Source organism: Eurosta solidaginis, chromosome 1 (genome assembly GCF_040869045.1).
Source record: "Eurosta solidaginis isolate ZX-2024a chromosome 1, ASM4086904v1, whole genome shotgun sequence".
Classification (NCBI taxonomy): Eukaryota; Metazoa; Arthropoda; class Insecta; order Diptera; family Tephritidae; genus Eurosta; species Eurosta solidaginis.
The window spans coordinates 267,069,535-267,094,571 of NC_090319.1; the positions used below are offsets into that span (position 1 = coordinate 267,069,535).

A 25,037-nucleotide genomic window follows, 5' to 3' on the forward strand; every position below is an offset into this window, starting at 1 on the left:
TCTATGAAGCAATGGGAGGGCGGTACTAAGAATTATTGGAAATAATTTATGTAGGAAATGCATACTAAATTAAAATATAAAACGTGAAAATTTTAAATATATTTAAATTTCTAATAAAATCATATAAAAGTTACGAAAAAAGTAAAATTTACTGTTTGAATAAACGAAGAATAGGGCGAAATTTTTGAAAACTCCCAAAACAATTTTTTGTAAAAGCTACTTTGTTCTACCATTGGAATATTTTCCCAAAGCTGAACTGAAATAATTTCATGGGATTCTAGTTTTGAGTCATTAATTTGCTGCGAGTACACCGATTCGTTTTTAACTTTTTTCATCACACCCCTAAATGGCAACATCAACTCTACTTCCGCTTTGCTTACAAACATTGGAATATAAGCTCAGTTTAAACATCAAAGATTTTCTTTAGTTTTCAATTTTTTTCTAACAAAGCGCACATCCACTTATGAGTCTCCTCCCTCCAAAGACGCTTTCCAGTCATTTTCGTAAGTATGCTCATTTTTCAAATAACTCAAATATATGCTATTATAGAAAACATATTATAATCTAATTAGAAGTTTTAATTGCCTGTCAGAAATGCTGCCCACTTCCCTCCACGCGAAGACATGCAATTGCCGCCTTAGCAACAGAACAGGCAACAAAAAAGAATAGAAAAAGAATTTAGTGCGTGCGGGCTATTTTGTGAGCACATGACTGCGTTTTCGGTTTTTGTATGAATACAAATACAATATGCAGAACAAATTTGTTTCTAGTTAAACAAGGTGAAAAATATGAAATGTTTACAATTTTACAGAAAACATGCAGCTCGCTAGACTAAATGGTTCTAGGCTGTTGATAGGAATTTTTAACATATAGGTACAAACTTTTTGTAGTACACACAATTATATATAGAACACTAAATAGCATACATATACAATACATTAGCACCTTGATAGGTTCTGCCCAGCTTTTTTTTAATTTTTCATCAATTCCGCTGAGGCTGTGCATTTTCTTTGAGCGCTACAAAACTACAAAGAAATTATCGCAGGCGGTTAAGCGAAGCTTTTCTTGAAATTTTTTTTGTGTGACTTCACTCAAAATCAGCAAACAGCTGTTGTAGTAGGTGCAGGTGCCGCTGTTTAAATGCAACAACTTTCTTTTGCGTTGCTCAAATACTCAAACATTCAAAATTTTCACTCATGAGCGTAACTTTTGTATTGAATTTTGAGAGCGCTTTCAGCAGCAAAGTAGATGAGGCCAAATATCATGGTCAAGTTTTTTCATAAGCGCGTGAGAGCGCATACTCTGAGAGTTGCTTGTGAATTGGCTCTTTTTCCTATTTAATGGATTGTGCACATAACTTCGTATTTTCTCATCTTCTCTTGCTTCTCACCCAGCTTTCTACGTCAAGCATGTGCCGGCTGACCACTTACATGGGGCAACCGCTATGCTATCGTTTTTCCTTGCATTGATGTGCTGTTTTCATTGTGAATTTTAATGCATCTGTAAATATACTATATATGTGAGTGTTTATGTTGTACGTGCCATGTAGTAGTCGTATTTCATTCTTCTATGCGGTCATGAATGAGTTTCATTTGGCGCTTAATTTATGCCTTTGCTTTATTATATTGGTCTGTTTTCGAGTTGGCGTTGCACATGATAATTATTTTTTGATTTCAGATCATCGTATTCGTTGCCGGATTTTTTTATGATTTTATACAAACTTACATGCAGGGAAATAAAAATATTTATATACTCGTTTACATAGCTAAATTTATTTAAGCAGTAGCGTTTTTCTAGCATTTTGCGGTATGCAGCATTTTGAGGTATGCCGCTTATAACTGGTATCTACACAATTTTACGTCGGCCGGTAATCGTGTGTGCCGTACCGTAGCTGTCGTGACCATCGTTCAATACCCAATGAGTTTAGTCGTTCATTGCAAAATGCAAAACTGTGTATCTATTTTAGGTCTGTGAAATTAATTAAATTTTTTTTTACTTTTTACTCTTGTTGTAGGTATTTATTTAATTTTTTTGTAATTTTGAATTTTAGTGGGACACTGCAAATAAATAAATTTTTCGTTTTCTTTATGCGAACACATTTTTGTGTACATCACTTTGTATGCATTTGGTGCGCTTCGTAAGCAGGTCAGCTTTTAAAACAACAAAAATAAAAATTAGTGAGCGCTTTAATTGATCGTATACACTTAAACAGTGCGAAATTGTATTATTTTTAATAAATTAACAAGAAATTTTAAAATTAATGCCGTATGAGGAGTTTTTCAGGTTAGTAAGAGAATTCGAGAATCTCTAGACCCGAGAAATCGAGAGCACGGCCTCTCGAGGGTTTCTCGTTTCTCGAATTACTCTTAAATTAAAAATTGGTGGTCACAGATTCTGTTGCATAGGATTTTGTGTATGATTGTTAAATTAGTTTTTACTTTCATTTAAAATGTAGAAACCGGTTTCCCTGGCTGCTCTGGTTTCCAAAATATTGAATAATAAAATTGCTATAAAAAGCTTTTTATTCTTCAATACATTTTATTTTTATCAATAAAAGTCCGTTAAGTTTTATTTTAAGAGATTTTCTTTCAGTTTCTTTTTTTTTCAGCAGCAATCATTCAACATATGCTCATTCCAGTGTCCCTGATATCGCTCTTCAATAATGCAAAGGTTCTGGTGAGTACGCTCGCCCTGCTCTTCACTATCATCGCCTAAATTTTCAACAAAACCGTCCAGTTGAGTTTGGAGAAAGTAAATCTTGATACTCATGTTAGCACCCAGATGTTGAATGTGTATCATCAGTTGATCTATATGTTCGGAGAAGAAACGTAACCCCCTGTTTCTTAAAAAGTTTTTTGCAACCTAAACGAATTAGGCCCATGTAGATTTTTTATGTGCTTTCATGCGGCTGTTGAGCTCTGGAGCAAAACTTAGTTTTCTAATCAGTAGGTTATAGAAAATACCAGCTTTCACATTTTCAGAACTCCGTTTTCGAAATGATTTAGAAATGTATTTGAAACATTCAACACTTTTGTCTAAGGATAACAGTGCTTTGGAAAGCGATGCTATTAGCAGAAACTTAATAAGTAAATAAGGTAAACGCTAATTAATAAAACATGTCTCGCTTTCCAAGCACAAATCTGGTTGTCCTATATGTATTACATTGATCGTATATGGGTTATTGTTTCAAAATGCTTAAGATACGAACTTTAACGAAAAATCTAAAAATTACAGCTTACGATTTCTTCTCGAACATAAGCGAGATTTTCGAGACACCAGTAATCGAGAACTCGACTTCTCGCGAGATTCTCGTGTCTCAAAGTACTCGTAAATTTCGCGAGCTTCTCGACATAAACTTAACTGCTGTATGGACAGTATTTATACACTTGTTTTTTTTATTTGTGAATTTTTTTTGACTATATTGCTTTTCAATGAAATTTAACTCAAAACATATTTATAATAAATATTATTTTGTTCACAATATTTAATTTTTTTAACGAGACTTCGAGAACACGGCTTCTCGCGAGATTCTCGAATATCGAAATGCTCGCGAGTACTAGCGAGCTTCTCGACTTTTAATTCTCGCGAGATGCTCGAATCTCGAAATACTCGTAATACTCGCGAGCTTCTCGAATTTCAATTTAGTCGCTGCGTTGGCCGTATTCTATATATTACGGTGTTTTTAGTTGTGGTTTTGGGAAAATTTTCGCTTGTGCTCCAGAAGAAATCGTAAGCTCTATATAAAACAGCCAATGAATCGATTAAATTGAATGTCGAGAAGCTCGCGATCCTTTCGAGTAATTCGAGAATCTCACGAGAAGGCGAGACTCGCGAGAAATTTCTTCTCGAACAAGTTCGAGAAATCGTAAGCTCTACTAAAAATTATCTTCAATCAATAGACTTAAGAAACGAACTTTTTGAAGCAAAATTAATAGGCTTATGGTAGGAAATATTAAATAAAAACGAAAACGACGAAAGAAAATTTAAAATTATTGGATTATTGCTAAGTGATCCCAAAACTTAAATACAAAGTGATTTTTCTTTCGAACGGAAACATAAATTTTCTAGTCTTAGAGCTAGCACTGTTAAGTTGAGAGTTTCGGTTATGGTGAAAGTCTGGATGATGGTGGTTACAGCTACGGTTAAGGTAACATTCACCGCTTCGGTTGACTAAAAGGAAAGATTTGCTTCAAAATTGCTGCTCGTTTTTTAAGTGTGATATAAGCATTTTGTTTTCTTGATTGTAGGATACTTTCAGCATATATTGGAAGAAAAGATTGTGATCACTTAATTTTTTTTTCCAATTTGATGCTTGACAAAATATATTTGTATTCGAAATTCATGGATTCAACGCGCCGATATAGCTGAAGTTATTTTATCGTCATATTGTTTCTATCATATTGAAATTTTCTATCATATTGGCATAATATTTTCATCAAAACTAGCTATTAATATTTCGTAAATGTGTAAACAATTTTATATTCCGCACAGAATTTTTCATTTTCCGATGCGAATGATTTTTAGACAAATAATGGTAGACTATTTTTTTTGCTTGGCGATTTGGTTCTGCTAGCAAGAGTCTCAATTAAAAGAATAATGAAACAAGCTTCATCCAACCAAAAATTGTTAAAGCTTATCTAAACAAGAAATACTTAAGAAGCGGAAGCATCTAAATATTACGAAAAAATTCGAACTTTCTGTAAAAGGTAAAATGTAATGCGCACGCCTAACAGCATGACCGCCACATTACGGTCGCAACACCGCAATGATAATTGATGATAACAGTTCTGCTGTGACTAGTGCGCAATTGCACCAAAAGCGCTAAGCAATCACAGTACAAGTAACTGAGAGCCGGCAAATCACGCTGAGTAAGATGGAATGAGTGGAATAACTGAATTGCTGTGAATGGTCATGGGCATGGTCACGGTAACTACCGAAAACTTGCATATAGCCTTTAGAAGCATTGGCGATCATGTTTTGTTGTTCTTCTTAATTCCTTCTCTCAAAAGCTCTCTGGTATTTTTTAACACTCTTGGGCATGCTCATGATAGTAGTGAGAAAACCAACTTGCTGGTTTCTTATTGAGTATTATCAAGTTTTGCGAATTTGGTCGCTTGTAAAATTAATCAGCTGTTTGCTCATTGAAAAGAAGAAATTTGAGGAAATGAGTGCAAGGAAATGCTGTGATTAGCAGCACCATTGCGGTACTGCGCTGAAGAGCAACTGAGTGGTGCTTTCGAGGCCATTGTTATTGTTGCAGTTTTTACTATTTGAATTTTTTTGTTTGTTATTGCTCTTGCTGTTGCAGCTTTATTGTTGTTTTTTTGCGCTGGCTAGCTTTTACCAGCGGATTTTTCTTGTACATAATTGCCATTGCTGCTACTCTGGTGGCTGCTTTCGACGTTTTTGCCGAATGGGGTATGACGTCGCTTACGTTCTATTGGCGCAGTTGTGGGACATACATAAGCATTTCCATTGCCAAGGCGTTAGCACACATAGTGCGGAATAAATCGTGTGTTATAGCTGGCGATGAGCAATTGTAGACAAATAAAAAATAAAGCCGACACACCAATAGCCGAAGAATTTATTGTTGCTGCCACACAAATACAACACATATATTTTCACGAGCATTCGCAGCCGCAACATCTTTGCGGCGCACTCAGTTAAAGAAAAGACTTCGAACTTATATAACTACTTATTAGTTTGGCATATGGTTTAGTTATTCAGTCATCTCTCTACGGTCAAGTTCGCTTTCCTCCTTTCCAAAATCCAACAAAACTATATCGGATAGTTTTGCTTGGGACAAACACATTTTTATCGGTTATAAAAATTTGCTTAAAATTTAATTGTGCTTTTTCGACAAAAAAAAACTTTAAAATTCTAAATATTTTATGATTGTGAGTGTGCATTATATAAAGAAACGTGTAAGGAATCAAATAAATTTAAACAATTTTGCCAATTGCGAACTGTGAAAATTCCAAAGAGAATGTTATATGAATAAATATTAAAATTAAAAAAGTGCTTGCTAAAATTTTTAAATAAAAAATATAGCAAAATCCAGCGTACAATAATTAAGAGAATAAAAATAACCTAAATAAATTGGTGAATAAAAGAGAGTTTTGTATGAATGCTTTGGTGAACTAAGTTAAAGGATTATCAAAAAACATATATATATTTTGCTAAAAGTTATTTGGAAAATATTCAATAAAACAATTCTAACTTATTGCAAGCAATTTATTATCAAATGCAATAGTGTTAAATTTACATAAACAGTATTAACCAAGCGAAAGGATATCAGGGTGCCTATCAACGAACGAACAGCGAACGAGCAACGTGCAAAAAGTGAGTTTTGAAAATATTTTGTTTAAGCTTACTTCTGCATCACGCAATTAAAATTTGTATGTGAATGAAAATATCTTAAAAAAAAAAAAAAACTTGTACTACTACTAGGAATTAAAAGGGTTAAGAAAACAAATTGTTTATATAACAAAAAAAAAATTTTTTTTTGAGGGTGACATTAAACAAAAAAAAATAAAATAAAAACAAAAAAAAAATAAATAAATTTATTTATTCTTTAGTAATATGTGTTAGGATATTCTTTACTTAAAATTGCAGGAACCTGCAAAACGAATGATTAGCCTATGTTGCGAAGTTTTAAGTCTGTGGAGTTGCATCCTGCACCGAAATTGTCAACGTGATAATGCAGAACATTCAATGAATAACCAAGCGACACCAAGAGCTCAAAACCAAAAAAATAAATTGGTCATTCAAGCTTTTAGCCAGAGGGTGGTGATATATAAATAATTTACAATTGATGCGTTTGATATATTATTTGCTTGGAAATTGACACACTTTTATCTAAAGTGCCGGCAACACTTTTAAACACATTTCTAACTTAATATTTAAGAAACGAACTTCCTACGAAATGTAATAAATCAAGTAAGGAATGTATTTCCTTTAATGCCAAATAATAAGGAAACGCACTTTTTATTTTTATTTTATTTAATTTTTTTTGCACTAAAAGCAAAAGAACTTTTTTCCTTTTAAAAATTGAAGAATAAAAAAAAAACGAAATTTTTACCTTGCGCATTAAATACTTTAGAAATGCACATCTTTGTCAAAAACTTCGCCTAAGCAAACTTCTTAGTTTTGAGCTTAAGAAACGCATTTTTTACCGTTGGGTTGAACTGGCCGATCAATGAAGACCACACAATGACTAAATGTGTACATAGTGTTATTTTTTACCGTTAGAAGCAAGCAAATAAGAAAATAGCTTTTTTTAATTATAACGAGTAAAATGTAGAAAAATTAGTGTTATTATAAAAAATTCTGTATAAAGAAGAATAGCGTAGATGAAAAGCACGCCCTAGCAATGTATGTGGTTACATGTTTTATCCCAGAATTATGATCTATAAATTTTTATTAAATATTTTTTCAAATATAATTTGTTAATTTTTTTTACATTTTGCATTTTTAAACTTCTAACAACATCTAAAGCGACATTTTACACATAAACACAGATAAAGTTCGAGTAACAAATGTTGTTAGATAAATAATAAGGAATCTTTATTAGTTTGTTTTTAGAACAAAATACACTACACAAAAATTCTTTTCTTTCTGATTTTAATAAATCACTTAATTTTATGTCGCATACCAAACCTCTAATCACCGGCCAGCCAAAACTTACCTGAGGACTTACGGAGAGTTTTTTTTTAGAAAATAGAGCAATGAGTTTGTAAATTATAAAACGGAACATGCGCTGGGCCAGGAACGAAGGTTTAACCAAGAATTTCGTCGTATGTGGGTTGGTCCAAATTTATTAGCAACCCCACGTTCTGTGAAGCATTTTAGAACGCCTTACTGGTACGAGAAAAAAGCACAGCCTCTTATTTCAAATAAGAAAATAGTTTGACATGCATGAGAGCATGAAAAATATGCAAATAAACTAGTTAGTAAATTTTTGCAGAAAATCGGTATTTTGTATATCATTTTGTTCACACATACAATGCCGTTAGAATTTATATCTTTAAAAGTACAAAAAAAGTTGGACAATACTCTTGTAATACGCCAACCATTATCTTGCGCTCAATATACATATTCATAGCCCAGAATGTACGTGTTATTATTTAGTCACACGTATACTTAGATTTGAAGTTCTGGTTCTTAAAAATCTGGAATAGTAAGAACCACAGATGTATCCTAGGTAATAATTGAACTTGTCGACTAAGATTTCATTGCATGGAATTTTATTCATGGTTGTTGAAGAACTTTTTATCCTCTTCTCAAATGTAGAAGTCGTTTTTTCCTAGCAGTTCTCGTTTTCGAAATATTTAATAATAGCATTTTAAGTAAAAATAGTTTTTTTTTATAAATAATTGCAATGAGTTACTTTTTTTTAAAATGATTTTCATTTATTAGTTGATTTAGGAACATTACTCTGAACACTTCAGCAGTAATCAACCAACATATAAGCTTTCCATTGTCCTTGATATCACTCTATAAAAAGGCGTGGGTCCTTTGGAAAACACTTGCCCTGCTCTCTACCAAGACCGCCTAAATTTTCAGGAAACCCGTACTGGTGGGTATTGAGAAAGTGCATATTTGTACTCATATTTGCACTCAGATGTTGAAAATGTAGCATCAGTTGGTTTGGATGCTCAGAGAAATAAGTTAACTTCCTGTTTACTAAAAAGTTTTTTACAACCCAAACGAACTCCTTCCATGCAGATTTTTCAGTGGCTTTGATACGGATAGTGAATTCTAGATCAAAAATTTGTTTTCTAATCTGTTTTTCAAGAGAAAATTACAACCTTCGCTTTTTCAGTGCTCAGTTTTGGAAATGATTAAGATATGTATTTTAAACATTCACCACTATTGCTAAGGATTTTACATATTGATTCCATCGAAATTCCTTGAACATATACGTGCAACAAATAAAACAAAAACCCTTTGTATTGTGTACACACACTCATCTTAATGAACTCATAATAACTTACGCAATGGATTACAGCAGTTATTATACCTTATTTGGTACAATGTCAATTGAGAAGTGTTTTTTAAACGGTTTTGTTTAGCTTGAATTGAACGGCCGGGCGAACAGAATTTTTTAGTTGAAATTTAAGTAACTTCCCGATAAGCTACAAGCTTGAAACTTGGAATATAGTTGAGAACCTGATGAAAATATAATAACAAGAAAAACAAACTCTGATAGGTGGCGCATGGATTGAAATATTTCAAAAAATCGTGTTTGTGGTCCGATTTGGTTCATATTTGGAACAAATATTACATACAGTCCGGTAGAAGTGACAACAAAATATATGGACTTAGATTGTAACAAATTGTCAGGAAAGAATCCTTGTAATAATAAATCTCAGAATGATCTAAATTGAATGAGAAATAATAGACAATTAAATAAAGACTAAAACTTGAAACTAAAATAATTAAAAAAATTTAAGTTAAATGGTTTTATGGAAAACAATGCTCACATGAATTAACAATAATACTAAAATCTAGAAAATAATTAGGTAGGTCTTAGGCAATAGTCATCACATTCCTCATCAATCTAGGGCGTTGATCAAATTAGATGCGTCAAATTTCTATTAATATTCATATGTAAGACCAACTGAACCTTAAACAGGTTATGTTACGCCTCACATTTTTAGTAATTTCACGGGCCCAACGCTTTTATTTAATTGTTTGGTCAACGCCCGAGACCAAAATTGAAATTTTGTACAGCAGTGTTATTTCTCACTTTAATTAACAAATTCCTTTTATACAATTTTTAAAACAAGAAATATATTAAAAATTGAAAAATCGAAGAATGGAAATAAATATTTATTATATTTTATTTCTCTAATGATAAGCAAACGAAAATTAATTACAAACTTCACAAAGAAATCGCTTTCAGTATACACACACATTTTAATTTTTAATAAATTGTCAACAACCGTTATTAACATAAACTGCTAATCCATTAAGGTAATGAGGAATATATAATGAAGTATTATGAGTAACAAGCAATGGTAGCTTAAAATTTTATGCTAACCAAGATTTTGCTTGTATTAGTTAGTTTGTTTGAAGCTCAAAACAATTTTAACATATTCATATTTTTCTTTCTTAAGATGATTAACTTTTGTTACTAACATGAATATATCACATTAAGTGATATAACAGCAACCGTAGGCTGTGTCTTTAGCCATTAGCTTCGATAAAAGATATTTGATAAATTTGAAAATGTGTCTCGTTTTCTCAATAACAAATTTAGCTAAATTATACAGAATACGACAACTAAGGCATGACGTGGCTGAATGCGTTTGTAGCACTTCAACCATCATAGGAGTGGGGTTCAAATCATACTCCCGTGATAAAATGCTTTGAAGAGATTTATAAGATTTAATCGAAAGAGCTGTCGCGTTGTCCGCCCTGATGTCATGTTGTTTAAATTTTTCTCACATTATTAAATAAAGAAAGAGCATATTGACTTGTTCTGATTTTCATAAGCTATTGAAATCGGGTTTGAGTTCAGACAATAAGATGTTTTTGATGTTCTCTTATTAGTATTACAATTCTTGAATAGCCTTCAACGCAATTATGGATATAGAAAATTTGGCACAAATTGAAACACGGCTTCCATTATTTAGAGAATGTGAAGACCATTGTATTATTTTGAGGGGATTAAATGAGTGGATTTCAACAAGTATTAAAGCCATTTTGTTTCCATTACCTAACTTTGGTCATGTACGTAATGATGCCTTGCTGCTTTCCCGTCAATCTATCACAAGTCACTATCTGTCAAATCCTTACTGAGCACTTCACATCATCAGTATTTAGTGGGCTTAAGAGTGTAAACGTGTGTCATTTGTTTACAGCACCGTTTCCATTGTTTCACAGAGAATTTTATTTTGCACATCAACGACAGCAACGAGAGCAGAAAGTAATTCAGCCACGTGGAAAGATCATGGTGTCAAAATTTTAATGAAATTCATATAAAAATACTTTAGTAGTGTTTATAATCAACCCAGCTATTAGAGCAAACTGATGAGATACTTTTGTTTTTGCAGTACTCATAATGTTAGATTTTTTTATGATTTATGTGTTGTTTTTCGCCATTTGCTTAGTGTTTTCAAATAACGTCGTATATAATTCTGAAAAGAGTTGAATATTTTAAGAAATAAATTTCTTAAAAGCAGGGAGACTATTAAATATTATTTATATTCTTTACAAGCATCATCCTCTTGATTCAAAATAACAAAAAAAAAAAAAAAAAAATCCCAAGATCTTAAAAAACGATGTAAGTATAACATGTTTTGGAATCCGCCGTTTTTTTCATACGATTCTTATCGGATACTGAGGATTAATTTAATATCTACACGACAGACGTTGTTAAATTGCCAGCACGTGTTTAAAAACTCATTTAGTTAAAGAAATATGTACTTATTATAATAAAAAAAACACAAAACGCTTAAGTTTTTCACGTTGTAAATTAAATGTATATTTCTATATTACTAAATTATTGGGAACGTGAAATAGATTGCAGTCTTTCTTTGCAAGTTTGTGTTTTAAGTCTTTCGTACTTCATTCTGAATTTCAAGGTCGTGCCTTGCGTTTACCTTTCTTCACTCGGAATTCCAAGTGTGTGACTTAGGTCTTTTGTTCTTTATTCCAAATTTCAGAATATGCTTGTGTAAATGATTGAGGAACTCCAGTCAACCTGATTGCTAAGTTATGCTAGATTACTGACACGAGAAATAGATTTGAGTGAGCACTTACCAAGTTCGTGCCATAAGTCTGTCGTGCCTTAATCTAAAGTACCTGGGCGGCCGAGCTTTGCTCGGCAATCTACGACTATGTCACATAAGACATTTTGTTCTACATGTCATCATTAACCAAACTCTACTTTTTTTTATATGTAAATATATTATATATTTTTACTACTAATATTTGATTTCCTTAAAAATAGTTTTCAAAAATATATCAGACACTAACCGCAAAATGAACTGGAATAAAAAATTTTAAATGGGTAATTCCAGCATATAGTATAAGGGATTGTTACGAAATTTAGTGAAATCGAGAACTAAGTTATTTAGGTCGAGTATCTTCATGCGCCGAATTATTAATTTCAAACATTTTTTTAGTTATACACTATGAAATTCTCACAATTTTATTACGTTCCAAAAAATTGTAAATTTCACGAATGAAAACTATCAGCTATGACAACTATCAGTTAAAATAAATAAATGTAAGGCGCGATAGCCGCCGAAAAGATCTAAGGCCCAGCTTCTCTTCCAATTTGTGTCGTGCTGCTCTTGATTTTCCCTACAAACTGGCCGGACGGGACCTACATGTTTTATGCCGACTCCGAACGGCATCTGCAAGGCAGATGAGTTTTCACTGAGAGCTTTTCATGGCAGAAATAAACCCGGAGCGGTTGTCAAACACTGCCAAGGGGCGACCCCGCTTGGAAAAATTTTCTTATAATTTAAAAACCTTATTTCAAAAATTTTGATGTTGCTTTGCCCGGGGTGCGAACCCAGGGCATACGGTGTGGTCGGCGGAGCACGTTACCATCATACCACGGTGGCCGCCAACGGTGGACGACAACTATCAGTTAGATTAATTAAATGTCAACTTACTTCCCTAAGCACCATCTGTTGGCAAGTAGTTAAATGGTTAGATATTGTTTTCAGATTGAAGATATGCCTCTAGTGTGTAACGGTAGCAAATTACCATGGTGAGATACATTTTTGCTATGGTGAGAAATCTTTCTAATAGTAACATGTGAGAAATTGCAAGTATTCTTTTCATATTTGCCAAAACTATGCATTTAAATATATTTTGCTAGAATTTGCTACGGTGCCTTGGTATAGCATTTCAATTTTATTAGCGTGTGTGAAATTAAGAAAATTAAGTCGAATCATGTGCAAGATTTTTTACGAAGATTTTTAACTTTAATGTTCTCATATAAAGCTTTAATTGAATATGAGTAAGTAGAGTACTATTTCGTCTAACTACCCCAACCCTAAATGGCAACCCTACTCAAAAATGTTCCTATTGTAATGCGGGGAGAAACACCTTTCGTTTGATACCCATATCGGCATATCTCATGCAATTTTTTTTAATTTCGTATAAGTGGCAACCCTAAAAGGCAACCCTACTCAAAAATGTTCCTATTGTAATGCGGAGTGAAATATCTTTCGTTTGATACCCATATCGGCATATCTCATGCACTTTTTTTTAATTTCGGATCGGTGGCAACACTAAATGGCAACCCCTTTCAAAAATGTCCCTATTGTAGTGAGGAGTGAAAAACCTTTCGTTTGATACCCATATCGGCATATCTCATGCAAAATTTTTTAATTTCGAATAGGTGGCAACCTTGTGAAACATTCTGAGTAGCAAAACCTAGGTAGAAAGTCTTAGAAGGTGATACGTTATCTCTGTGCCAAATTTCGTTTAAATCGCTATCAAACATACAAATATACAAGAAGATATGATTACACGTTTGCCAAGTTCGTTTGTAGTTCTTTCGGACTTTTCTCCAAATTTAAAGTTCGTGTCTTAAGTCCTTCAGATTTTACTCCAAATTTAAAGTGCGTGTCTTAAGTCTTTTGAATTTTACTCTTCATTTCAGATTATTGTTCTGAAAATATTTGAGTGATTAAGTTCGGTCTTAAGTCTTTCGTTTTTCACTCGAAATTTCATAATATTGAGTAAAGTGAGATTCGGCCGCCGTGGTGTGATGGTAGCGTGCTCCGCTGTCCACACCGAAGTTCCTGGGTTCACGCCCCGGGAAAGGCAACATCAAAATTTTAGAAACAAGTTTTTTCAATTAAAAGAAAATTTTTCTAAGCGGCGTCGCCCCTCGGCAGTGTTTGGCAAGCACTCCGAGTATATTTCTGCCACGAAAAGTTCCCACTGAAAACACATCTGCCTTGCAGATGCGATTCGGAGTCGGCATAAAACAAGTTGGTCCTGTGCCGCCAATTCGTAGAAAAAAATTAAAAGGAGCACGGCGCAAATTGGAAGAGAAGCTCGGCCCAAAATCTCTTCGGAGGTTATCGGGCCTTTCATTTATTTTTTTTTTGAGTAAAGTGAGCGTAGAGCAGTTTCGTGTATAAAGAATTTCGAACCCTACTCTGAGTTTAAAGTTCGTGTTTAAAGTCGTTTGTCCTTCACCCTTAAGTTTCAAAATTATGTCGTGTATACATTTGAGGTCAATTTATTTACAAGATTATTCCATATAAGAATATTTCTCCAAACTGTGATTTGTTGTTGTAAACTAAACAAAGGATTTAAAAACTAACTTATGGTCAGGTTCACGTAAATATTTCAAATTACTTCTTTAAACGGTTTCATGTATGTTGAAAAAAAAAAAAAAAAATAGCAGAAAGAACAAGTGTCTTTACCGCTCCGAGTTCTAATAAGTCAGTGATTTATGAGACCAACATTATGCTAGTTAACTTATTTCTAGAAAAGGCTATTGACAAGCAAATGGCGTGTATTTCTTTCATACCAAAGTTCTATAAGCTGCGCCAACAATTTTGAAAGTGAAAATTTCTGAAACAAATTTCTCAAGGTTTGAGAAAACCCCTCACTAATTGTAAGGATTTATACTCAGCATGTTTATGCGCTTGCTTAAATTACTAACACAAGCATTTATTTCAGTTTAACCAGAAGCTAGTAATTTAACAGCGCTAATTTGTCTAACAACGAAACTACTTAAACATTAAACAATTAGGGAAATAGGATAATTGAAAAACTGACGCTTATCAGTTTGTAAAAGAATTTCAAAGTCACTCATACTGGCATACTCATAATAAATGTGGCTAACAACCTTAAGAAGCACCTGTTTCTCCCGCAATTATTGTTAACGCTGCTGCTGCCACTGCTGACGGCTTGACATCACAACATCCAGTAGAACAGCATCTATTGCGCTGCAATGTGTCATATGTGTCTGGCATTTAGGTAATATCGTAAGTAGAAATTGCTGTTGCTTGTCGTAGTTTAATTGTAGGTGCAGGCTGAAACGGCACGAGAGCATCCTGTTATTGTGCGCAACAATGACAATGAAAATGATTCTAATAAAAAAAAAATATAATCAAAACAAAAAGACGCACTGACAACGCCACATTTATATAGGTGCGTGTGTATATATTTTTTATCTTGTAGCATAGGGGCAGCTATCAACAACATTGCCAATGTTACAGTTGTTGTACATCAATGCGTTTTATGTTTTGCTTTTCTTTTAATATTTTTCTGTAGCACTTTTTGCAACTTAACCTATCAATCAATTCAGCGCTTTCAAGTTGAAGCACAAGCTTTTATGTTGTGTGCGCAGATTCTAACTTCACATAACTGTGGTTGCGAAATTAGCGTTGGCAATTTCTTTTACTGCTGCTGCCACAACTTTCTGCAATACTCATAGATATATGCAAAAACTTACATACACACACATATACATGCCTTCATTGATGGGCAACTGGAATTTTAATTTGTTATAATTTTTATTCTGACTGCCGCTAGAGTTATGGCATTGCTTTGTGCTATTGTTGGTGTAATACAAAATGGGGGAGAATGTCATGTTGGCTTTTGTGACAGGCATTTGCCGCATGATTGCCAGCAATAAATCTTATGAGGGACGAGTGAGATGTTGAGCGATATTTTCTAGCATTTTTTTTACAATATTTATTGACATCAAAGAAGGTTTTTAATAAAACATTGGCCCTGAAAGTAGAGTTAGAGAGAAAAGTAGGGAGCTTGCACTTAATTTCATTTTACTGCAATACGAAATGATTATAAAATCCCTTAAATTCACAGAAGTAAATGTAATAACTTACAATATTTATAATAAACAGTTATGGACATAAAATAAGGTATTAATAAATTTTTCATTATTTCGTCATGATGCTTCAGCAATATGTGTAAGTATAACTTGAACTTCTGGTAATCTATTCTTAACGAAAGACTTAATATTCGAATTTGCTACACCAGCATTCTATGGAAATTTTAAATATTCGTCGATTTCCGAATTGCTCCCATTATTGATTTTCAATGGCAATTTATTTGAAATATAAGACACCTCAGCTGACCAAGGACGAAGAGTTAAGAATAAGTATTAGCATAAAAAAAAATTGGTAAACCAAAAAAATAAATTTAATATATATCCTATAGATAATTTCATATTTCCACTATAGCTTTTTTGGAATAAACACATTTTTTTTTTTTTTTTTTAATTTTAACAAACCTTGATTCAAGCGTCTTCTTACGGGCGACTCCATAAGGTGGATTTGGATTTATTGTTGAAGTTTTTGAAAAAATTTTTAGAACAAATTACCCTGCCATAGGCGAATACTCTCTTGGCGGGTCGCGGACAGTAATTTTCAATAAAGTATGTTGCGAAAAACCTCTCTTGGACGGACGTGAACTTCTTGTTATCGGAGAAATGTGAGCATATATATCAATTTATACTTACATGTATGTATTTGTAAAGGAAAAAGAGCGTTTTCCGAATAAAACAAGTTTTGCAATTGATAAATATGTACTCAATTTTAAGACGTGTCATAGTTTGATGCCTCATAAAACGAAATTTTTCTTGGATCATTTTTCATAAAGCTCAATACTCCGTAAGGATTTTGGTGTGCTCGAATTAAGATGAGCTTGGAATAGCTGATCCATAAGGACTTCACATTAACTGAATGTTGCCATAGTGTTACCAGAAGTTTATTTTGAGACCACCCCATTAGATGCTTTAAGGAAATATGATTTGATATGATTTTTCACAGCTCTACACTTCGTTTCATACCTTTTCCGCTTGCTTGTCTCCATTTCCGGTTCACCCATCGCGTCTTACCATCTTTGCCCAAATGGTCCGAGTCCTTTAATAAATGTAAGCTTCTCCCATTTCCAATTCTTCCAAGTGCTAAGAATATTAGAGTACATTTTAACACAGTTATGGTTGTTGTGCTATGCGAGATTCTAACGTCTATGACTGGCTGGTTGTCGATACAAAATTTTACTAGACTGCAGTTTTGCACAGTTTTCTTTAATAGTCTACTGCTTTGGTTACGGCTTTCACTCCCGTGAGAAATACACTTTAGTCATCTGATATCTCCTACGATTTTTTTGTAACTGGATCGGTAAAGTGTACTATAGATAAACTCCGTAAAATTAGTGTGGTTCCATCGACGTAAGCGTGTATCATGTCTTCCCACATTTCCGCATACTTTCCTTACCCTTACACTTCTATTTATCTTTACGAAAGACTTTAGACACGAACTTTGTATAATGTAACGAGCCCACTCAAACTGTTCATCTTCCTACAACTATATGAAAATATATATGTATGTCTGTAAACTTAGAGCTAAAGTACAAACCAAAAACAATAAGAAAAGAACATGACTGAAAAGCATACGGAAAATTAATTTAGTTTAAAACAGCATGCAAAATTTTTAAAGAAATAGAACAAAGAACTTTAAAGCGCTGGTACTGAAAATTTACTGAGCTAACTTAGACGCGGTTAATTTGTTATTGTTCTTTCATCGATGCTAGCATGTGTAATAAATAATATTAATGAAAAGCTTAGAACGAATTTTATATTTTTTTACGACTTTTCTTCAAAAGAAAATTGTTTTTATGTCACAGTAGTTAAAAGAACGGTTTGTTAATTTGAAAATGAATCGAAGAAATAATTTTACATAACCGAAAAATTATCACAGTTATGTTTTATTAATTAAAACTGTGTACCAGTAATCTTAACCATGCATTACTTGCATGGCACGAAATAGGTTTAGGAAGAAGATTTTGAAATTTATATTATTCCATTGTAATTGAAAATTAAATATGCTATGCAACGACCTACAGGATTTTTTTTAGCTATAACTCATCCAACTATAGAGTTACAAATAAGCAATATTCTTCTATGTCCAATATTAAAGAATATCCCTTAGGCTATTTTAGTTTCGGGCCGAATTTTGTTTGAACAACTTTTATTACAGATAATATGATGAGCCAACGAGAGTTCTGGTCCTGGACAGAGTTACATTAAATATTTAGAAAAAAGTTTTTTTCAATAAGAAAAAAAGTTTCTCTAGTAAAGTCTCGAAAAGTCTCGCAGTGAACACTAATCTCCCTCGCCAGGAAGAAAAGAGCAGAAATTCTGAAAGAAGCGTGTTTAACCTGCAATCGCGTCAATATATATGTATTCATGATCAGGTGGCGATTAGGCTCAAACTTCTCACAGTACGTCATGAAGAAATGTTGTGGAATGCAAAGCAGCAAAAGAAAAATTTCGTTCAGGCTGGACTATACATCTATACTTGGTTTCCAGTTATAAAGGGATAGAAGGTAACGAAAAGGCCTATGAGATGGCAAAAGAGGAGGGCACACTCGGTGAATAGACGATGGACGTTCCAATCCATTGGGGAGAAATCAAGAGTGGACAGGAGTTGCATATGATCCACCAAGCAGAGAAGGTGTGGAAAGAAGCAGAAGACTGCAAAATTTCTAAGATTATGTGCAAAGTCTACGATATTAGACCAACAAAGTGACTCATATCTTTGATGAGAAGACTTAAGGCTCACGATGAGCATACTTGCTAGATACTGCCATATGGATTCACATGTTTGTAACTTAGGCTTTCTCAATAACAGCAGGTGTAGAAAGAGCTGGAGGAAAATACCGTTGGGCACGTTCTATGTAAATTAGAAGCTATGAAAAAATTGGTATATATTTAATTTAATTGTAATGCAAAGGGAAGTAAAGGATCTGTTAAAAAGGAAAACAATTTGGAACAGATTATATTCTAGAATACCGTCCTTGGAACATAATGCAAAATTTAAAAAAACTCTAAAGGAGAAAAGCTTAAGTTTTTTGTTTTAAATATTTCGCAAATAAATTTGCTGCTACCAACAAAAAAAAAAAAAAAAAAACATATAAAGCAATATGAGATCAAGGCAATTATCTCGCATAACACAGCACCTTAATGCGTGTTAGAGTGTAAGCAGTCTCCGGAGGGAATCGGCACAGGGAGAAGCATACATCTATATTGGGTCCCAGGGCATATTTGGATAGGTGGGAATTAAAAAGCGGATGAACTAGCTAAAAAGGGCACATCCCTTGAAGCTTGCTCCGCGGACGTCCCAATTTGACTGGGATGGATTAATAGAAGACGAGAAGTGCACATGATAAACCAAGCAGGAAAGGCGTGGGTTCAAGCGCGGGGCTGTAAAATGTCGAAAATTATGTGTAGGTCTTACAACCTTAGACTATAAAGTTGCCTCTATCATTAAAAAGAGAGGACTGTAGATTCACTACGGGTATTCTCACTGGACACTGCCTTCTGGCTTTACATGCCTTTAAATTTAGTTTGGTCGGTGATAGCAGATGTAGGAAGTGCGGGTTGGAGGAGGAAAGGATCAATCACATTTTATGCTCGTGCCCTGCGCTTGCCAGGCTAAGACTGCAGCTATTAGGAGTGATACAGCTGTCAGATCTAGAAGCAGCAAGTGGCTTAAATCCAAGGAAGCTTCTAGTTTTTACCAAGAGGACGGAGTTATTTCATATCATAGGTCCTAGTTTTTGATAGGGTTTTTCAGACTGGTCATTAAAACAAACTTCTGGTAACACTACCAAGTCATTCAGTCTATGCGAGGTCCTTATGGACCGGCCAGTTCAACCTAACCTAACCTAATCTGAGATCAAGAGCTCCAAATATATATGTTTACTTATAGATAAAAGCATATCCAAGTGACAAAAGCAACGAAAGCAACGACAACAATACAACAAACATAAAACTTACGATTTTGCGGAATTTTTTTAGCCAATATTTTTTCCTTTGCTTTTGTAAATGCAACTTCGCTGCACTCGCTATAGCACCATAATTTTACTCCTGTTTTTATTCGCGCTCGTCTTTTGCGGCGACAAGCAGCAAATTTGGGTCAGAGTCGAGTGCTATGCTTGGACATATTGCTTGAGCGCTCGTTAGTCGATGCTGTGGGTAGCTCCTTTGTTTTTTTTCTGCTTACTCGACTTCGTTCACTTTACTTTGCGCATGATAGTTAAAGCAATGGATGCATAACTACTAAGATTATTTTAGATAAGTTTGTTTAAGTATTTAGCAGAGACACTAGCGCCTTCATGCAAATATTTAAATACAAACATGGCATATATATAATAGTATATAAGAAATATTTAACCAAACTATTATGCGGGACGTTGATATTAAAATTCTAGTAGCTAAACTTAGCTAGATTTTGGTTGGCAGTGAGTGATGTTGTGTAGAGAAGATTTTGTCGTGTAGTAAAAATTGTGTTTTTACCTTTCTGTGACCGGTCATTGTTTTATTGTTGTTGCTGTTGCTGCAGCTATTGCTGCTGTTTTATTAGGTTGCTGCAGCTGTAAAACTGTTCTCCTTTTCTTATAATGTTTTATGTTTTGCGATGATCTTACTGTTATTTTATTTGCTCTATTTTGCTCTGATTTTATGGATTTACATATTTATTTATTTTTAGTTAGTTTTTAATGTTTACAGGTCAGCCGGTGTAATAAATATTGGTAGTTAAATGAAGTTCATATGTTGCAAGAAAGTAGTTAGTAATTTTTGCAAAATCGAAAAGTAAAATCAAATTAAGATAAAATTATAAAGGACTGCGGGTCTTAAGGAGCTTTTCGAATTGACATTATCGATGGTCTTTCAGCCCAAAATGGGAAAAAATAATAGAGCAATGCTCAGATATATATCATCATTTGTTTCTAAAATTTGGCAGTTATGTAAAGAGTACCATAATGCTGATAAGAAAGCAATGAAAGCCAGAATAAAGCTGGTGAAGAGATTTTGTATTATTAATCCAGCAGCTGATTTTGCGCGAGACAGAAATTGATTGTGAAAAGATGAAATTAAAGCATCAACGAATATCATTCGATCACAAATACGCCATAGAAAAACTGTCATTGGTTGGATGAAAATCAGGCCCATATAACACCAACGGCTGAAAAGAGTTTACAGGTTCATATATGAAATTTCTACCATTTAGTTTTAACCTCTTGAATGAGAGCACGGTACAAGGAATGAGGCAAAAACTAGCACATGCTCCTTCCAACTCACTGGAGGTTTTTGTCTTCTTTTGCTGCCAAATAATGATGTCAATAGGAATATTGTTTGAGCTGGAATATCTTTTTCACTCTCATAACATCATTGGGCTTTTACTTAAAACAATATGTTCATCACGGCCCACCATTGATCTTCCTCCTATGCTCACTGTTGGCTTCGCTGTCTAACGTGAGTGATGTTAGAGAATTTTTTCCCTGAAAACTTCCACGCTTATTCCATCTTAAGAAAACATTATGCATGATTCCAGGATAAAGCAGCTAACATAATAATCTTAAAAGGTGTGAATTTTTTTTATCGAGATATGATTTTATATTTAAATTTTCAATCGCAAGAAAGATTTTCTGTTTGTTTTCTAGACTGTTATTGGCTTCAGTGTTTTTGTGCCGTTTCCCAGTTAGACAAAGTACTTCACAGCCTTGAACTTATATTTGTGAACAGTGACGTACCTCTCTTTTTCTTTACTACAGAAAGTGCTTAATATTGTGTAGAAGATAAGGACGCGAGACAGGAAACCAATACGAATATGAGAGAAAACCGCTTAGAACAAAACGTAAATAAACAGGCAGAGAATAAAAATGGGAAGGAAAAAAAAGCAAAAAGCGGAAACAAAAGAAGAGTGGAAAATAGTAGGTGAGAGAGTGTGGTGTAGAGAAAGGGAAAAGACAAACAGTTGGGCAGGGGACATAAAAGGCGAAATTGGCTGCTGTAAGTTTTACTTTTTTACTAATGGATGGATTTCTAAATAAAAGACGAACGGGTTTGATATGCAGCGAATTCAGTAAAGCTCTTGTTTCTGACAATTGTGAGCTTATAATTCATAAACTCGATTTAGTTGGAATTTAAAGTGAGTACTTATTAATCTGGATTGGGTGCTATCTTATAAATAAGGCTCAAAAAATTTTTGTTCAAAAGTTATCTCTCTAAATGTCTGACGTACCACTTGCGGTGCCTCAGAGTAATCATATGGATCAATTACCTTTTATGCTGTCCGAAAACAAGTTATTTCGTGGAAATGGCTATTTGTCCGGAATTCTGTTTCCTTTTTTTGTACAGAATAAAAAGAAATGAAGGAAAACCACAAAAAAAAAGAAAAACAAAATAATGCTCGTACTGAATTTTCGGAAAGAATATCGATAGCACTATCCTAGTCCTCCTTGGAGCTGCTACTTTCGGAGTCAGACTCATACCAAAGCTGCGGTGTGGCAAATTTACTGATTTGAATTTGTATCGGTTATTCTTTACTTAAGCTTGCAGCTGCGTCAAAGAATATCAAGAGTGATATCTGCAGATGTGCTTTGGCCCCAAGGCCACGAATCCGGAAATGGAAACTGCAAATTTTATTTCGGTCGAGATATATTTGCAGAAGAGATTGAAATTTTCATGTGGTTGTTGTTATTTCGAAGATCTTGTTGTGGCCACTAAAGAATTTGTGTAGGAAAGTGTTTATCTTAATCTAAAAATGAGATTTGTTAACGGGAGGATGTCGACGAAAAGTTATAGATTTCTTATCAAAAAGTTATCGACATTTTATCGAAAAACTGTTGTTTTATTTTAAAAATGTATTTAAAATTATCGAAATTTTATCAAAAAGTTATAAATTTTTTATCGTAAAATTATCGATTTACTACTAAAATTATAGAAAAGTTATTGACACTTTGTAAAAAATTATCGATTTGATATCAAAAACTTATTGACATCACATCGGTTTCTAGGGAGGCTAGCTCTATTTTGGTTTAGCTATAACCCCAGAGCGAGCTCTAGTTATTTTAAAGACGCCTGTATATTTTCACATCGTGTTTCATAAGTACTTGGGACTCACGTCTTTTTTTGTTTATCGATGAATAGTTTTACACTCTAACCCGACGATATTATTTCATTGTGTCTATGTCGACTCTAATGTACACATAGCGAACTGATATTACTTATTCAATTACTTCTAAGTGGGTTTTACTTTCTGGCGCTAAATCACCACTCATTTTGTTACGCTTATGTGCTTGGGTTATTACTTTTGTTTTCAATCAGATGACGCTCTCTAAACTCCAACACTTCGCTTGACTTACCACAAGTTCCTGCAAAGAGCTAAACAAAATATATGTATAATATTGAAAGAAAACGTAAGAACGTATATTACGCCCACTTTTGTCGGTACCAACTTAGAAGCGAATGTCGCGTCACGGATTGTTAAGCGCACTGCTGTTTATAGAAACATAAATAAAAAAATAACAAGTAAGGAAGGCTAAGTTCGGGTGTAACCGAACATTACATACTCAGCTGAGAGCTATGGAGACAAAGTAAGGGGAAATCACCATGCAGGAAAATGAACCTAGGGTAACCCTGGAATGTGTTTATATGACATGGGTATTAAAGAGTATTTTAAAAGAAAGTGGGTCATAGTTCTATAGGTGGACGCCATTTCGGGATATCGCCATAAAGGTGAACCAGTGGTGACTCTAGAATGCGTTTGTACGATGTGGGTATCAAATGAAAGGTGTTAATGAGTATCTTAAAAGGGATTGGTGGTAGTTGTATATGTGAAAGCGTTTTCGAGATATCGAAAAAATGTGTACCAGGGTAACCCAGAACATCATCTGTCGGGTACCGCTAATTTATTTATAAATTTAATACCACGAACAGTATTCCTGCCAAGATTCCAAGGGCTTTTGATCTCGCCCTGCAGAACTTTATCATTTTATTTTACTTAATATGGAAGGTGCCACACCCATTTTATGAAGTTTTTTTCTAAAGTTATATTTTGCGTCAATAAACCAATCCAATTACCATGTTTCATCCCTTTTTTGGTATTTGGTATAGAATTATGGCATTTTTTCATTTTTCGTAATTTTCGATATCGAAAAAGTGGGCGTGGTTATAGGCGGATTTCGGCAATTTTTTTATACCAATACAAAGAGAGTTCAGATAATTACGCGAACTGAGTTTAATAAAGATACATCGATTTTTGCTCAAATTATCGTGTTAACGGCCGAGCGGAAGGACAGACGGTCGACTGTTTATAAAGACTGGGCGTGGCTTCAACCGATTTCGCCCTTTTTCACAGAAACCCGTTGTCGCCCTAGAATCTAAGCCCATATCAAATTTCACAAGGATTGGTAAATTTTTGTTCGACTTATGGCATTAAAAGTATCCGAGACAAATTAAATGAAAAAGGGCGGAGCCACACCCATTTTGAAAATATCTTTTATTTTTGTATTTTATTGCACCATATAATAACTGGAGTTGAATGGTGATATAATTTACTTATATACTGTAAAGATATTAACTTTTTTGTTTAAGTTGACTAAATTTTTTTTTTTTTAAGTGGGCGCGGTCGTTCTCAGATTTGGCCAATTTTTATTAGGCATACATATAGAAATAGCAGTAACGTTCCTGCCAAATCTCATCATGTTATCTTCAACGACTGGCAAATTACAGCTTGCAAAACTTCTAAATTACTGCCTTTTAAAAGTGGGCGGTGCCACCACCATTGTCCAAAATTTTAAAAATTTTCTATGGTGCGTCATAAGTTCAACTCACCTACCAAGTTTCATCGCTTTGTCCGCCTTTGGTAATGAATTAAAGCACTTTTTCGGTTTTTCGAAGTTTTCTATATCGAAAAAGTGGGCGTGGTTGTAGTCCGATATCGTTCATTTTAAATAGCGATCTGAGATGAGCACTCATGAACCTACATACCAAATTTCATCAAAATACCTCAAAATTTACTCAAGTTATCGTGTTTACCGGAGGACGGACAGACGGCTGGACATGGCTAAATGAATTTCTTTTTTCACCCAGATCAATTTGATATATAGAAGTCTATATCTATCTCGATTAGTTTATGCCGTTACGGATTACTGTTATACGAACAAAATTAATATACTCTGTGAGCTCTGCTCAGCTGAGTATAAAAAAATTAACTTGTATAAACTTATCATAA

The 25,037-nt window shown here is 33.8% G+C and overlaps 1 protein-coding gene across 1 annotated transcript in view; it reads left to right on the forward strand.

The window, feature by feature from the left end:
• The first annotated feature begins 5,727 nt into the window (after positions 1-5,727).
• The window catches only part of LOC137237262 (uncharacterized), a 207,698-nt gene continuing 188,388 nt past the window's right edge, over positions 5,728-25,037 (forward strand). Inside the window, exon 1 of the mRNA XM_067760684.1 lies at positions 5,728-6,342. The gene's annotated coding sequence lies outside the window, so the exon portion shown is untranslated. The remainder of the gene's footprint in view (positions 6,343-25,037) is intronic.